The 15893-nt window shown below is 46.2% G+C and overlaps 1 protein-coding gene and 1 long non-coding RNA gene across 2 annotated transcripts in view; one reads left to right on the top strand and one right to left on the bottom strand.

The window, feature by feature from the left end:
• The first annotated feature begins 31 nt into the window (after positions 1-31).
• The window catches only part of DCHS1 (dachsous cadherin-related 1), a 69649-nt gene continuing 53787 nt past the window's right edge, over positions 32-15893 (top strand). Inside the window, exon 1 of the mRNA XM_032442289.2 lies at positions 32-167. The gene's annotated coding sequence lies outside the window, so the exon portion shown is untranslated. The remainder of the gene's footprint in view (positions 168-15893) is intronic.
• Positions 4252-15403, bottom strand: LOC146762924 (uncharacterized). Its single transcript, XR_014942300.1, has 3 exons — positions 15267-15403; positions 5956-8516; positions 4252-4919 (listed from the first exon to the last, which is right to left on the bottom strand). It is a non-coding gene; the product is annotated as an uncharacterized LOC146762924 (long non-coding RNA).

Genomic DNA, 15893 nt, shown 5'->3' with positions numbered 1-15893 from the left:
GCGGAGCGCCCCCTCCCGGCCCGGCCCGCAGTCCCTCCCTCCCCGTGCTCTCTCCGTGCAGCTCCCGGCCCGGCCGCGTTGTCCCGCTGCTGCCGCGGCGCTCGGCGGGGCCGGAGCTGAGCCCGGCAGAGGGAGAGCACGGCCACGGCAACGGGCGGCTCCTCGCGGTAAGCGGAGCGACGCGGGACGAGCGGTGTCAGCGGAGCGCGGGGCGACCGAGCCGAGCTGCCCGGAGCTGCGTGCAGCGATGCGGGACCAGGAGGGGCCCCCGGGGTGCGGGGATGCGGCCGCGCGGCGCTGGGACCCGTGCGGTGCTGAGTAACATGCGGAGCGGTGCGGAACGGTGCGGAGCTGAACTGACACAGGAGCTGCCCGTGCTGGGACGTCACCTGTGAGTGCTCCCAGCCGGCGGTCTGAGCCAGGAACGAGCAGGGGCACGGCACAGAATGTGGATGTGCCCGTTATTTGTCTTTGGGGTTTGTGCTGGGTGAGGGTTGTAGAGCAGCCCCGTGCTGCTCTGACCGTAGCGAGCTGGTACCGGGGCTACGTTGCATCTCTGCTCAGTGTCTCTACAAATCTCGTGGTCCACACGTCAGTATATTGTGCATTACACCAGTTAGAGTCACAAAATGTCACTAATACAGAGAATGGTCAGTGTGCACATTTCTAGCTGGGACCCATGTAGCTGCAGCTCGCTCCTACCATTGCTGCTATAGCATTTTACCTGTAACCACACGGATTTCTTTTTATAGGGGTGTACTTCAGTAGAGCTGCCTTTTAGGCCATGCCCAGCGGGTTGAAGCAGCTCATCCTGAGTTCTGTGGTGATAGTGCAGGATGCAGTTCAGTAGTTCCTGTGTCTCTGTTTATATTCTGGACGTGTGCACTTTCTCCAGGGATGCCGACTTCCCTCCAGGTTCTTTTGCTGGCTGTTCGTTATTCTGTTGGCCGTCCCATCTCTGCAGTTTGGAGATGATGTTTCGATTTCGTTGCAGTTGAGGCTCACAGGGAGCACAGTCCTGTCCTGCTGATGCTTCAGGTCCCGCAGTGTTCCCAATTCTACAAGCATCCTGAGCATGATGATGAAAAAAGATGCTTGGCACCAAGTTGGGGAGTGGCCACTCAGCGCTGCATCCAGCTGTCCCAGGAAGTTTTTTCCAGCCCCATGTTTCTATATCCATAACAGTCTTCTGTGCAAGCTCTGTTAGAAGACGCTGAAACATGAACTAGGCATGAGACACACATAAAGCTGAGAGGGAGTGGGACTGGGAGGTCAGTTTCCTGTCCTTGGTACAGGGCACTGCGTGCATACTGCATGAGGAGAGGCTCTATATTGGATGTCTGTGGTACAGGAAAAGAATGTGGGCTACGGTCATTCTTGGGCCTCCGTGTCCAAACTCAAGCTGCCATAGGTATGAAACCCTGTAATTTTATCAGGCCCATCATTTTATCAGGCTCTGGAATGTTTGCTTCCATGTCCTTCTTACTTTGAGAAGATGCTTTAGAGCCTGATTGCTGTACGTTACAAGCCAGCAGTCTCCAGAATTCTTATTGCATGCAATAACAGCCAGTTTATATTAATTTGTTCTGGTTCAAAACCAGTCTTAGTGTGAAATGGTTCCTTTACCTATCCTGCACTGACTCTAAGAGCACCAGCAGACAGATTTATCACTGCTTGATCTGTTTTGCCAGACCAAGCCTGGCTAAACAAGCTTTGGTGGTGGGAAGTGTAAGGCTTTTAAATGCATCACTGGGAGGCTGTGCTGCCATAGTACTTGCGCTTTCATCAGGTTTGGACACCTCTGCTGGCCAATGCAGGAGATGGGCGCCTTATCCTGATGTGCATGGGTAACTTCCCTGCCTGATCTCTCCTCCCACTCCTCTGAGGATTCCTCTGGGGCTTTGCAGACATTCAAAGCCTGTGAGGAATGCACTCCTCACCCCACATAACAGAAAACACACAGCGGAGCAGCACAGGCATCTCAGGGCCCCATGCTGCTCCCACCCCCAACTGGGCAGGCAGTCTGAGGAGTGAGGAGTACATAATGAGAAGCATTTGCTGCCACAGCTATCTATAGTCTTTTGTTTAGGAGCAGGCAAGGCGTGGCCCTTGCTTCCTGACCTCAGAGATGGCGTCAGAGAACCCCGATGAGAAACAGGGAGTGCTCCAGAGCGAGAGGCCGCTGAGCCTGGAAGGTGTGGGACACCAGCATCCCTGAGAGGGAAGTTAAAGTGAGTGGTGCTGCCCTCCTACAGAAGGGGGCACTCTATTCCGTGTCAGAGTCTGGCTTTGACTCAGTGTGGGCCAAAGATGGGGCCTTCACATGGGCTGAACGGCAAAGCATTTTCCCTTATCTTTCCTATTGTTCTGATCACTTTGGATGCATGCTGCAGGTTATCGGTTGCATCACAGTTTCATTATCAGCTTGCATCTGGGAGAAAGTTCTATGAATGATATCGAGGTTACACATCTACATTGTGAGGAGCAGTAGGGCTATACATTAATGATATTGATACCTGCTTCTTTCATTACCTATTTGTCTTGTTGCTCCTGAATACTGCAAGAGGGGAGGGCTGGACTCATCTGCTAATCTAGGATAATGTGGCAAAATCCCGAAGAACAGATTACATAAATCTCAGGTCTCAGTCCTGTTGTGACATTGTAGTACCGCAGAGGCCTCGGTTACAAGGCAAAGCCTTGTCAAGCTAAGGCCAATATGGCAAAATTTAGAGATGAGCAACATAACCTCTACGTCCTCTACACACATGCAACTCCTGAGTGTACATCCTAAATACCTTACAAAAGACAGCTATGGCATCAAAAGCAGTGATTGACAAAAGAAGTTACAATCACAGGAACCAACTCCTAGCCATTTTTAAGAACCTGAAAAAACAATAATCCAATATATTGTAATCCAAAATAATCCACTGTCAAGGAATCATAGGATGGTTTGAGTTGAAAGAGACCTTTGAGATCACTTAGTTCCAACCCCACCTTCCACAAGACCAGGTTGCTCAAAGCCCCATCCCTGGAGGTGTTCAAGGCCAGCTTGGATGGGGCCCTGGGCAGCCTGGGCTCGCATTAAATGTGGAGGTTGGTGGCCCTGCCTGTGGTGGGGGGTTGGAGCTTCATGATCCTTGAGGTCCCTTCCAACCCAAATTATTCCATGATTCTGTAATCCGGCCTGACCTTGAATGCTTCCAAGAAGGAGGCAGCCTTTCTGGGCAACCAGTTCCAATGTTTCTCCAATGCTCAGTGGAAAATTTTCTTCTCTTTTTCAAAAATAACGACAGAAGTTTTGAAGGTAGCAAAAAATATTGATGCAGTTGATGGCAGAAGAGAAGAAATTGGTGATTACCCTGTGTTTTTTAACAAAAATTAAAAAGCACAGGAAACTCTTATAAGGGATTTTAAAAGGTAAAAGATGTGGTGTGCTTTGTTGCTTTATAGTAGCAACAGTATAGTTGCTACTATAGTAGAGATGAGGTGAGGACATCACTAAAACGCCAAATTGGAGAAAGAATATTTGCAGCAGCGTTGTGATGGATTTAGATGTATGAATCGAGGAGGGTACAAAGAACAGGCTGAGGAGATGTGAGGGCAAACAATATTGAGATGGGGTTTTGTTGTCTTTTGTTTTTGTTTTGCAGAGATCTTGGACCAAAGGATCATGGGGAATTACCTACACAATGTTATTTATAAATGAAAATGGCACATTGTGGGAAATTCTTGGACACGTAACACAGTACCAGCCCTAGGCAACATGGCGGAAGGGTTGTTGTTGCACACCGTGAGAGGGAATGATGACTGTCATTAACTATACAAGCACTGTACATTTCTGAGCAAGATAGCAACAAGTCTATAACACCAGTGGAGATATGGTGTTACATTATGTGATTTGCTTTCCTGTTTTATTCCTTGCAGTACTGTGGTCTTTAAAAATCTCCTTGCTAATAGATTACAAAAATCATGAAGTTATATTGTCAATTCCGTGTTGAAGGACAAAAGCTTGATCTTAGGCAGAGCTATGGTCATGTCTTTCTTTAAAAATACCTCAGCTGTCTGAAAAATGCCTTTAATGAAGTCTTCTCCTTGTGGGAAGGCACTTTTCTACTTCAAGTGATACTGACCCCCACTCTGGCTTTCATCTGGTGGGAAGAACTCCTCATCTCACTTGACATTTTATGAATAAACATGGATTGTGGCAAAGCACCCATGGTACTCTGATACACCAATTACATCATTTGATGCTGCATTCATCTTATGTCGGTGTTATTCAAGGACTTCATCACACCTTCTCAGTTTGCTTTCTTTCTCTAAACAACTTGAACTCATTTATTGTGTAGTGTTGGGTTTTTCAAAGAGAAATGAGCCATTACAATTTGGGAAGTTTCAGAAGTAACCTTTCTGCCTCTCTTTAAGGTCCCGATGCATGGGGATGCTGTTCCTCTAGCCATTTAGTCTACAGACGTAAGCATTTCCAAGCTCCCTCTGTGCGCTAGATAGGAGGACTCTTCCCTGTGCTTCTTTTGAAATGCAGTAATTAAACATGGTCTGTTTCATAGCTTCTTCAGTGACTTAAAGACCTTCAAAATCTGACTGTTATATTGTTTCCTCCTCAAATGCGTGTCTCAATTCTCCATCAGTAGAATAGTGAAAAGATCAAATTTTATATCTTCAAGGTAGAGAGTGTGTAAAAAAAGAAAAGGAATTTTGTCACATCAGAGACAGATAAGGGATTTTTATAAAGCATTTGGCAGTAGTGCATGAAGAGCTGAATAAACACTGAGCAGTAATTCATAAACTTTTGGTTTAAAATCTGTTGCTGTGTATTACAATGGATAATTGTCATCCAGTAGGGCTGTTGTTTCTGTGAGAGTCCCATAAGCACTTCATGGTTACTGGCAAGTGGCTGTGTCCTGGAAAGTAGAAATTAAAGGATTTATTGATTACATTAGATGACCAATAAATTATGAGTTCTCAGTTTTATTAGTTGGACTAAAATCTATTTTGAAGAGGATATAAAAAGGGCAGTACTGTAAACAAAAAAGGATTGGCACTACATATGTGTATTTCATTAGTATAATGATTACTGGCATAATGGCAGTGTCATGGGATAAGCACTTAAACCCATCCTGACTGGAATGGCTGCCCAGGGAGGAGGTGGAGTCGCCATCCCTGGTGGTGTTCAAGAGTGTCTGGATGAGGAGCTACGAGAGACGGTTCAGTGGTTTGCTGTAGCTACAGTAGTGGGAGGACGGTGGGACTGGGTGATCTTGTAGGCCCTCTCCAACCTTGTGATTCTGTGATTCTATGATTGTAGGTAGTAAGGAGTTCTGGTTTGAGGCGTCCCCTATAATCAGAGAATAAAGGCAAACATTCTCTTTAGTTTTAATACGGTTGTAAAGTTACCCAGAATGAATCTACAAAAGGGCTTTCAGAAAATGAATTCCAATTTGGACTTGGACTCTAAGCAAATTTTCTCATAATCCTCAATGCATTATGCCTTCTGCGCACCTCTTGCAGGTGCCTATTTCTTACATTGCCCGATGTTTCAGGGAGCAGCAGTATTACACAGACATGGTGCTGCTTTCCACAGATTTCAGCTCCTCATCCATGTGATGCTAAAACCAGAATCAGGTTCACCAGCTTCTTTGTAAGAGGCTCAGATGAACAGGACTAGCAAAGGGAAAGTATTTCTCCAGTATCTTGACCCCCTATTTCTTCAACTGCCTATTCTCAGATTCACCTTGCTATTATCTCTGCTTCCAGGAACTCATAACCTAATACAGACATCCAGCCAGCCTCCAAGGAGTTTATGATCCATTAATATGGCCTTGTTTATAGCATCTGAGCCAGGATGTCATCACACTGGGGCCCCACACATAGATGGCAAGGAGGAAGCAATATAAATCATGCTGGGCCATGCTTTCTTGTGGTGCAATCTCTACTTACCAGAAACTTCTGGCCTTTGTTCTGGGCTGGGAATGGTTTTTGTAATGGAGAGAGGCACTTTCTATTCTGGGTGGAGAAAGCAGTACCAGAAAAGGTTTTAATTATCTCTCATTTCAGAGAAGCCAAGATGCTGCACGATTGCAGGAGTTGATGAACAGTGCAGTCCCAGTCCAGAGGAAGGATGCAGGAATGTTCTCATTCCAAAGGAAGGGAGTCTTTGTTGGGGGATGAGACCAGTTCTTAGTGAGATCCAGAACAGACCTGCTCCCAGGAGGAAATGACTCCCTTTCTCAGGCTTGGAGCAGTAGAGTGAACAAAACACCAATTAGAAATGGAAGATGAAACGCAACAGACTTTTCTCACGTTTCTCCATCTTTCAGTTCTACTGAGGTGACATTATACTGTGAAGAGTGGCACTCTAGTCTTGTCCTTATAACCCATCCTAAGGACTAATGTATAGCTTGGACTACTGTTGTTAACAACAGAATCACAGAATTGAAGGGGTTGGGGGGGGACTCCTATAGATCATTGAGTCCAACCTGCCTGCTAAAGCAGGTTGCCTAAGGCAGTTCACAAAGGAAGGCATCCAGATGGATCTTGAATATATCCAGAGAAGGAGAGTTCACAACATCTTTGGGCAATCTGTTCTGGTGCTCTGCCACTCTCATAATGAAGAGGTTCTTCTGTGTGTTAGTGTGGAACTTCCTGTGTTCTAGTTTCTGCCTGTTGCTCCTTGCTCTATTGCTGCATGCCGCTGAAAAGTGTCCATCCTCATCAACTTGACTCTTGCACTTTAGATACTTATAAACAGCTAAGAGATCCCCTCTCAGCCTTCTCTTCTCCACACTGAAGAGTTCAAAGTCTCTTAGCCTTTCCTCATAATGGAGATGCTACATCTTCACTAGGGCAGAGTAGAGGCAAAAGATCACCTCCCTTGATGTACTGTCCTTGCTTTTTATAATGCATCTCAAGATACCATTGGGTTTCTTGGCCAGCAGGGCACACTGCTGGTTCATGGCCAACCTGTTGTTCACCAGGATACCCAGGTCCTTCTCGTCAGTGTTCCTCTCCCACAGGTCATCCCCTAACCTGTATTGATGCATGTAGTTGTTCCTCCCTGGGCACAAGACTCTACCCTTCCTCTTGTTAAACCTCATCAGGTTCCTCTCCACAATATCACAGAATGACCCGGGTTGGAAGGGACCTCAAGGATCATGTAGTTTCAACCCCCAATATCCTTCAGTCTGTCCAGGTCTTGTTGAATGGCAGCACAGCTTTCTGGGCTATCAGCCACTCCTCTCAGCTTTGTACCATCAGCAAACATGACAAGGGTGGACTCCATCCCTTCATCCAGGACACAGATAAAGATGTTGAACAAGACCTGACCCAGCACTGACCCCTAGGGAACACTGCTAGTTACAGGATTCCAGCCAGACTCTGCCACTGATGACAACAAATTTAGTGTGTAACTGAGTTTTATCTTCAGAACAGAAGGATTCAGATTTAACTGGGATATGACTAGCATTCATAAATCATAAAACAACAAAGAGACTTAGTTTAGTATCTTTTAAAACACAACGTGGAACTTCTCTGAATTATCTTTTCCTTGACTCACTAACACATGCTTTGGGAAAGAAACGAAAGGAAGGAAGGGAGGAAGCAGGGAAGGGAGGAGGGAAGGGAGGGAAGGGAGGAGAGAAGGAAGGGGAAGGGAGAAAGGAAGGGAGGAGGAAAGGATGGATGGGAGGGAGGAGGGGAGGGAGGGGGAGAAAAAGAAAGGAAGAAAGCCCCAGGCCTAAACGCAATACTCCAGATGGTGCCTCACAAGGGCAGAGCAGAGAGGGAAAATCCCTTCTCTCTCCCTGCTTGCCACAGCTCTGTTAATGCAGCCCAGGGTACTGTTGGCCTTCCAGGCTGTAGGCACATGCTGCTGGCTCATGTCCAGCTTGTTGTTCATCAGGACCCCCAAGACCTACCACTCAGCTTGGTGTCATCAGCTGGAGGTACAATCAGTCCCACTGTCTGTGACACTGATAAAGATATTGAAGAGCACTGAAGTCACCACTTGTGACTGGCTTCCTTCTGGTCATAGATCCATTGACAACAACCCCCTGGCTATGACCATCCAACCAATTTTTTATCCACCTAATAATCCAGCCTTCAAATCCATCTCTCTCCAATTTGGAAATAAGGATGTGGTGTGGAACCATGTCAAAAGCCTTGCACGATTCCAGGTAGAATACATCGGCTGCCCTTCCTTTGTCTGCTGGTGTCATCACTTCATCATAGAAGGCCACCAGATTTGTCAGGCACAATCTGCCATTGGTGAAGCTATGCTGGCTCTCAGATCACTCTGAGCCTTCTCCAGGCTGAACAAGTGCACCACCCTCAGCCTGCCTCCATAGCAGAGGTCCTCCAGCCCTCTAAGCATCTTCATGGGCTTCTCTGGACCTGCCCCACAGCTCCGTGTCTTTCTTCTGCTGGGGGCTGAGATCCTAAATTTCTTGTGGTGAGGGCCCAAAAACAGCCAGCTACAACCAGAGTAGGCCTGTACTTGAAGCCTGTCAAAACAAAACAACAAACCAGTTCAAATTATAACATGCTCTGTTATACTCCATGTCATTTTTGTTTAAAAGTACTGTATCTGTTTAAACATATGTTCATATAATGGGATGTCTCAGAGGGAAAAGTTGTCAGAAGGAACACTTGAAGCTTAAAGTGTTCCTTCAATATTTCTGGTGTTTTGAATGTAAATAAAAAGTCACCTCTTATACGGTTTGCAGTTGATACTAATATTGGCAGGAATATAAACAGGGAAGTAATAAAACAGTGAAATGGTAAACTGCAAAGCGTCTTCATGATCATGTGTCTGCCCAGAAAAATAAGGCTGAAGAGCTTCATAGCGGTAGTAGACAAGCTAAAAATCAGTATTGCAGCAAACAGAGCTAGAGTTCCCTTAGGATGCATCAAGGTGGAAGAACTTACTGGCAATCTATTGTTCCATCTGTTGTAGTGTTAATTTTGTCACAAGAGTTGCTGAAGGACTGAAGAATATGAAACAAATAACCCTAATAGTTCTTACCATAGAATCATAGAATCACAAGGTTGGAAAGGACCTATAAGATCATCTAGTCCAGCCATCCTCCCTTTACCATACCTACAGCAAACCCCTAACCCGTATCTCCCAGCTCCCTATCCAGATGCCTCTTGAACGCTGCCAGTGATGGCGACTCCACCACCTCCCTGTGCAGCCATTCCAGTGCTCTGAGAAAAAAAGTTCCTTCTTACGTCCAATCTAAACCTCATCTGATACAACTTGTGTGCATTTCCTCGGGTCCTGTTTGTTGCCTGGCAGAAGAGGCCAAGACCATCAACCAACACCCCCAGGTCCCTTTCCTCTTCACAGTCATCCAATTCTTAATATGCTCCTTCGGCTGCTGAGCACTTAGCTGATATTTCTGCAAGATTCTTTTAAGCTGAATTCTCTATCATAATCATCTCATATGCCCTAATTTGACATGTGAATCGGGGATAGTTTTCCCTTAGGCTCCACTTTAGATTTCTCTCTGCTGAATTTCATCTGCCACTCTTATCCTGAAGTAGCTGAGTCTCCTAAGGCCATTCTTTTCTCTCTCAGCAGTCTGTTACCCGTGCTTCTCTGAGCACTTAGGATCAGCCACAAATACTGCCTAACAGCTTACTCTGTTCTGCACCCTGAGCATAGATATGCTAGAGACAAACATCCCGGTACAGAGCTTGCAAACCTGCACTGCCAACTTTCCTCTGTGGAATGGTCTGACAGTTTTTCGTGTCCCTCAGAGACCCCCTTCAATTGCTGCCTGGACATCACAGAGCTGCAAGGGTTGGAAGGGGCCTCAAGAGACCATTGAGTCCAACCCCCTCCTAAGCAGGTCACACAGGTATGCAACCAGATAAGACTGGACTCTCTAGATGATCCCTGTCGTCTTTGAACTGAGGAGCCTGAAGCAGGACACAGTGAGGCCTCACTGGGGCAGAGTAGCAGGGGAGGATCACCTCCTTCAGCCTGCTGGCTATGCTCTTTTTAATGCATCCGACATTAAACTCGATGTCTTTGTCACATTAAATTCATCTTGACAGCTTAAGATGCAATGATAGAACAGCAGAATGGTTTGGGTTGGGAGGTACCTTGCAGCTCACCCAGTCCCAAGCCCTGCTGTAGGAAGGGACACCTCCCATAGCCCAGGCTGCTCACAGCCCCATCCAGCCTGGCCATGAGTGCTTCCAGGCAGGGGGCATCCACAGACTCAATGGGCAACCACTGCCAGCATCTCACCACCCTCACAGGAAATTATTTCATCCTGATATCTGCTCTAAATCGACCCTCTTCATGTTTAAAACCATTTCTCTTCATCCTGTCACTACACATCCTTATAAAAAGTCTCTCCCCAGCTTTCCTGTAGCCCCTTCAGCTACTGGAAGGCCACTCACTATAAAGTCACCCTGCAGCCTTTTCTCTGAGCTGAAAAGCCCCAGCTTTTTCAGCCTGTCTTCATAGGAGAGGTGTTCCAGCCCTCTGATCATCTTTGTGGCCCTCCTCTGGACCTGCTCCAACAGCTCCCTGCCCTTCTTGTGTTGGGGGCTGCAGAACTGCGTGCTGTACTCCAGGTGGGGTCTCAGGAGAGCAGAGCAGATGGGCAGAATCACCTCCCTTGATCTGCTGGCCACACTTCTCTTAATGGAACCCAGGATAATGCAAGCTTATTATTTTTTCCCCACTTTTAAAAAGTTTAAGCACAGTAAGTATGCACAGAGTTTTCTTGCTCTGTGTCTCAGACTCATGAACAGTGCAACAAAACAAAAATAATAATACTTAGTGAAATGAAGACTGTGTAATACATTAATTTCCACTAGATGGAGCAGTATCACACCAGTTTGTGAGTTCAAGGCGTGCATCCATGAATGGGTGTGTAGAACTGTGTGTGTGTGAAAATGTGTGTTTGTATGTCATCCTGTCTAGATTAGGAAACACAGCTTCCTGTGCCTGTTTGTGGAAGGTATATTTAGTGCACATCCACGGTGTATTGGTTGTGGAATGACAAAATTCACTTATCAAAGAAAAAAAAGGATGTTTGACTGTCCTCGGTTTTCTTTTTCCTAAAAGAATCATCAGATCTTACTTCAGAAACTGCCCCTCTGAGTCACATCTGAACCCAAGGCCACGATCAAGGAGAACTCAGGTATAGATGGGTGACTCCTGGGCAGTTAATTAATCCCTTCAGAGTCCTCCTCCCAGTTCTCTGCTGCTGGCAGAAGAGTCCAATGCAGTCAACAGCCTGTGGGTGAGACTTGACTCCGCTGATCTCAGAGCCTTTCCTTCCTGAACAAACATTTTCCATTCTGAAATAATTACCTCACTATATATAGAAAGCACCAGCTCCTCCAAAGCAAAAAGCTTTATTATTTGGAAAGGGATATCCCTCAAACTGTTTTCTTCCTTTTTCAAAGCAACAGCAAGCCCTTTGCTGCCAGGCTTGTATATGCCTGCGAACAGCGTTATCAAAGGCACATGTTCAGCTCACACCAAAATAATGTGGATTTCCCATGCAGGTCCTGTGCTCCCCACCCCCACCTCATGGATTTTGAGACTACGTCTGTAATCACAATCCACAGGATTTCGGAAACCACCTCCCCATCTCACTTCCTCCCAGCTGATTTTCAGTGGAACAGAAGGAGACTTGTTTGCTACCAGGGAGGAAGTTCAGGTCTTACTGAGCAACTTTCTAAGAGGCACCTATGAGAATGAGGCGCTTTGGTTTAGTCAATGTAAGCTCTCAGAGGCTGCTGCCAAATGAGGTCACCCTGCTGCAGAAATGGGGATGAAGAGATTCCAGGAGAACAGAAGAAGCCAGGGCAGGAAGCAGAGCAGTCAGTAGCACAGGGCTCCGCTCAGGCAACTTCCCTCTCTGGAAATGTTGATTTCAGTTCTGTCTTGGCTCACAGACTGAAATGTGCTGGATGGTTTTTTCTCATCATTTTCTCATTCCCTTTTCTCATCATAAAAATCATTCAATGGTGTGACAGAATTCAACCTTCACTTAAGGGGTATGTGAATGGGGCAAGCAGCACGTACTCTTACAGATCCTCAGAACTCACTCCATTTTCTTATCTTTCCAAGGCTCTCCATGTTGAAAATTGACCTCTGGATCTCAATTCATTCTTGTGACTCTTCTCTGGCCACTTTTTCTACAGTATTTACAAATACTGAACACTAAATGTATTACTAGAACTGCAGCAATGTAACTTTCCTGTTGTACAGTGTGCTACTGTTTAGGTAGCTGATACTTCCTTGCAGATTGTTAGTCAGAATACTGAGCAGCACTGAACTACAGGGAAATCTGTGTAAGACCTCATTAGAAAAACTGCTGGAGGAGGATTTCTCATCTGCAGTTAATCATTTGATGTAATATGGAACACAAGTATAGTGTTTAATCCTGCTTTGATGTCTGTGTCATAAAGATCTAGGGCCAACACCTTAAAGCAATCTGTTATATCTACATATACATTTATCAAATAAAATAACAGTCATTGGAAATATTAACAAGTTGACTTGTTTTTGTTATTGTTTCAAGTAACCAAAGCCTCTCTGTCTCGCGGGCACTCCTTGCAGTCAGAGGTACACCAGAGTGCTTTTCCAGCATTATGCTGAGCTGCATTTGACTTCCCAGTCCAAATAATCAAGATGCAACCAAAAAGTGGTTCACCTTGAAGCGTCCTTACATGCATGCCTCTGCATTACTAATGATTTATGAAATCATCTATCCTGTTGTCCCCATAAGCTAAAGAACTGATAGATATTTTCAGCAAGACTTTTTATACTGTCTCCCATGGCAATTTCATAATGAATCTGAGTGTGAGACAGATGAGTGGGGAGTGATGTGGGCTGAGATCTGGCTGACTGGCCGAGCTCGGAGGGTGGTGATCGGCGGGGTCCAGTTGGAGGCCTGTGACTAGCAGTGTTCCCTGGGGGTCGGTGCTGGGTCTGGTCTTGTTCAGTATCTTTGTCAGCGACCTTGAGGAGGGGGTAGTGCCCACCCTCAGTAAACATGCCAGTGAGTCAAAGCTGGGAGCAGTGGCTGGCACACCGGAAGGCTGTGCTGCCATTCAGCAAGACATGGACAGGTTGGAGAGCTGGGCCAACAAGAAACCAATGAGGTTTAGCAAGAGCAAGTGTAGAGTCTTCCAGCTGGGAAGGAATAACTGCAAGTATCAGTGGAGGCTGGGTTGTGAGCTGCTGGAGAGGAGCTCTGCAGAGTAGGGCCTGGGTGTCCCGGTGGGTGACAGGTTGGCCATGAGGCAGCAGTGTGCCATGGCAGCCAAGAGAACCAATGGAGTTCTGGGGTGCTTTAAAAGGAGCGTGGCCAGCAGGGCAAGGGAGGTGATCCTCCCCCTCTCCTGTGCCCTGATCAGGCCTCACCTGGAGCACTGTATGCAGTTCTGGGCTCCTTGGTACAAAACAGACAGAGTCCAGCAGAAGGCCACAAAGATGATAAAGGGCCTGGAACATCTCCCCTGTGTGGAAAGGCTGGGTGACCTGGGTCTGTTCAGCCTTGAGGAAAGAAGACTGAGAGGGGATCTCCTTAATGTTTATAAATATCTGAAGTGTGGGACATGGCCAACCTCTTTTCAGTGGTCTGTAAGGACAGGAGAGGGGGAAATGGCCATAAACTGGAGCACAGGAAGTTCTGCATTAATATGAGAAGGAAATTCTTCACAGTGCGGATGATGGAGCACTGGACCAGGCTGCCCAGGGAGGCTGTGGCTTCTCCTTCTCTGGAGATATTCCAGACCCGCCTGGACCTCAACCTGTGCAGCCCACTGCAGGGAGCCTGTTTTGCAGGGGAGTTGGACTCAATGATCTCTAGCGGTCTCTCCCAAGCCCTGTAAGTCTGTGATCCTGTGATATTTTCTATGGGTTTCAAATCTAAGAGAAAGAACTTGTCCTACTTCTCTGTTTTTTATGCATGATGGGCATATGCTATAAATTGTAATAAAGCTATTAAAACTATTAAAATTATTACTAGGGCCCATCTTTTTTAACATCGTCATTGATGACCTAGATGAGTGCACTGAGTGCACCCTCAGTAAGTCTGCAGATGACACCAAGTTGGGAGGTGGTGTTGATCTGCCTGAGGGTAGGGAGGCCCTCCAGAGGGATCTGGATAGGCTGGATCACTGGGCTGAGGTTAATGGGATGAGGTGCAACAAGGCCAAGTGCCGGGTTCTGCACTTGGGTAACAATAACCCCATGCAGTGCTATAGGATTGGGGCTGAGTGGCTGGATGACTGTGAAGAGGAAAGGGACCTGGGGGTGTTGGTGGATGCTTGGCTGAACATGAGCCGACAGTGTGCCCAGGTGGCCAAGAAGGCCAAAAGTTCCTGGCCTGTATAAGAAATAGTGTGGCCAGCAGGAGCAGAGAGGTGATCATCCCTCTGTACTCAGCTCTGGTGAGGTCACATCTCGAGTACTGTGTTCAGTTTTGTTCTCCTCACTACAAGAAAGACATGGAGGCCCTGGAACCTGTCCAGAGAAGGGCAACAAAACTGGTGATGGGTCTGGAGCACAAGTCTTATGAGGAGCGGCTCAGGGAGCTGGGATTGTTCAGCCTGGAGGAGGCTCAGGGGAGACCTCACTGCACTCTACAATGTCCTGAAGGGAGGCTGTGATGAGGAGGGGCTTGGCCTCTTCTGCCAGGCAACAAACAGGACCCGAGGAAATGGCCACGAGTTGTATCAGATGAGGTTTAGACTGGACATAAGAAGGAAATTTTTCTCTCAGAGAGTGGTCAGGCACTGGAATGGCTGCCCAGGGAGGTGGTGGAGTCACCATCACTGTCAGTGTTCAAGAGGCATCTGGATGAGGAGCTATGAGAGATGGTTCAGTGGTTTGCTGTAGCTACAGTAATGGGAGGACGGTTGGACTGGGTGATCTTGTAGGTCCTTTCCAACCTTGTGATTCTGTGATTCTATGATTCTATGAAAAGAACTGTTAGGTATTTTATAGTTTGAATTATTGCTATTATTATTTTGCATAGGAGTAGGGATTAGTATTATTACTGCCTAGAAATATTTAAAAATATAATTAGTAGAATTATCTAAACAATAGTACTCCAGAAAAATGTTGGGTTTAGAGTTATCTCTAATCTGAATATGAATAAGCCAAGGGCACAGTGCCATGAAAACAAGCACACGAGATGGTATAAACAGGAATGTGATTTGTAAGATGCACCAAGTAACATTTCTGGCTGTACTTCCTCTGGTCAGGCTCTCACCTGCAGTTCCGTGTCCAGTCTTAGTGAGTGCACTTCAGAGAATGCTGACTGATCTGAGAAAGTCCAGAGGAGATTATTAGAGGTTGAGAAAATGCATTATGGAAAGATTAAATACTCTGGGGCAGCTTCTCTTAAAGAGGGAACCAATGTGATAACTGCTTTGGTTTATAGAAGAAAATTGCAAAGAGAAAAATCTGCTTCCAGCACTCATGATAGATAGTACAAGAAATAATAGGTTTTGATTACAGTGAATAAAATTTAACACTCAATAGATCGACTAGCAAGTTAATGGTGTCTTTGTTTTGGGAGAGCTGGAGGAATCAGGTAGACACACACCTGCTAAGCTTGACAGTTGCTTCAGGATGCAGCTGAACCCCCTCTGAGTTATAGAAATAAGGCAGTTGATAGGCCTGAATGTTTGTGTTTTTTCTATCTCAAATCTGTGTACAGTGTACTGTTTACAGAGTATCTGCAAAGATTTTCACCTCTGGCTCACATGCAGCCTCCTTCTTCCATGTTCTTTATTTCATCTGCTTACATGTAGGTCTCACTTTTGATTATTTTGTCTTCTGGAAATGAATTGTTTTATTTCTGCGCTTGAAGACTTAACCTTTAGGTGCTGCTATA

The sequence above is a fragment of the Coturnix japonica genome, chromosome 1 (assembly GCF_054131305.1).
Source record: "Coturnix japonica strain WE chromosome 1, WE-NBRP24, whole genome shotgun sequence".
Lineage (NCBI taxonomy): Eukaryota > Metazoa > Chordata > Aves > Galliformes > Phasianidae > Coturnix > Coturnix japonica.
This window is presented reverse-complemented; position numbering and strand designations above follow the sequence as displayed.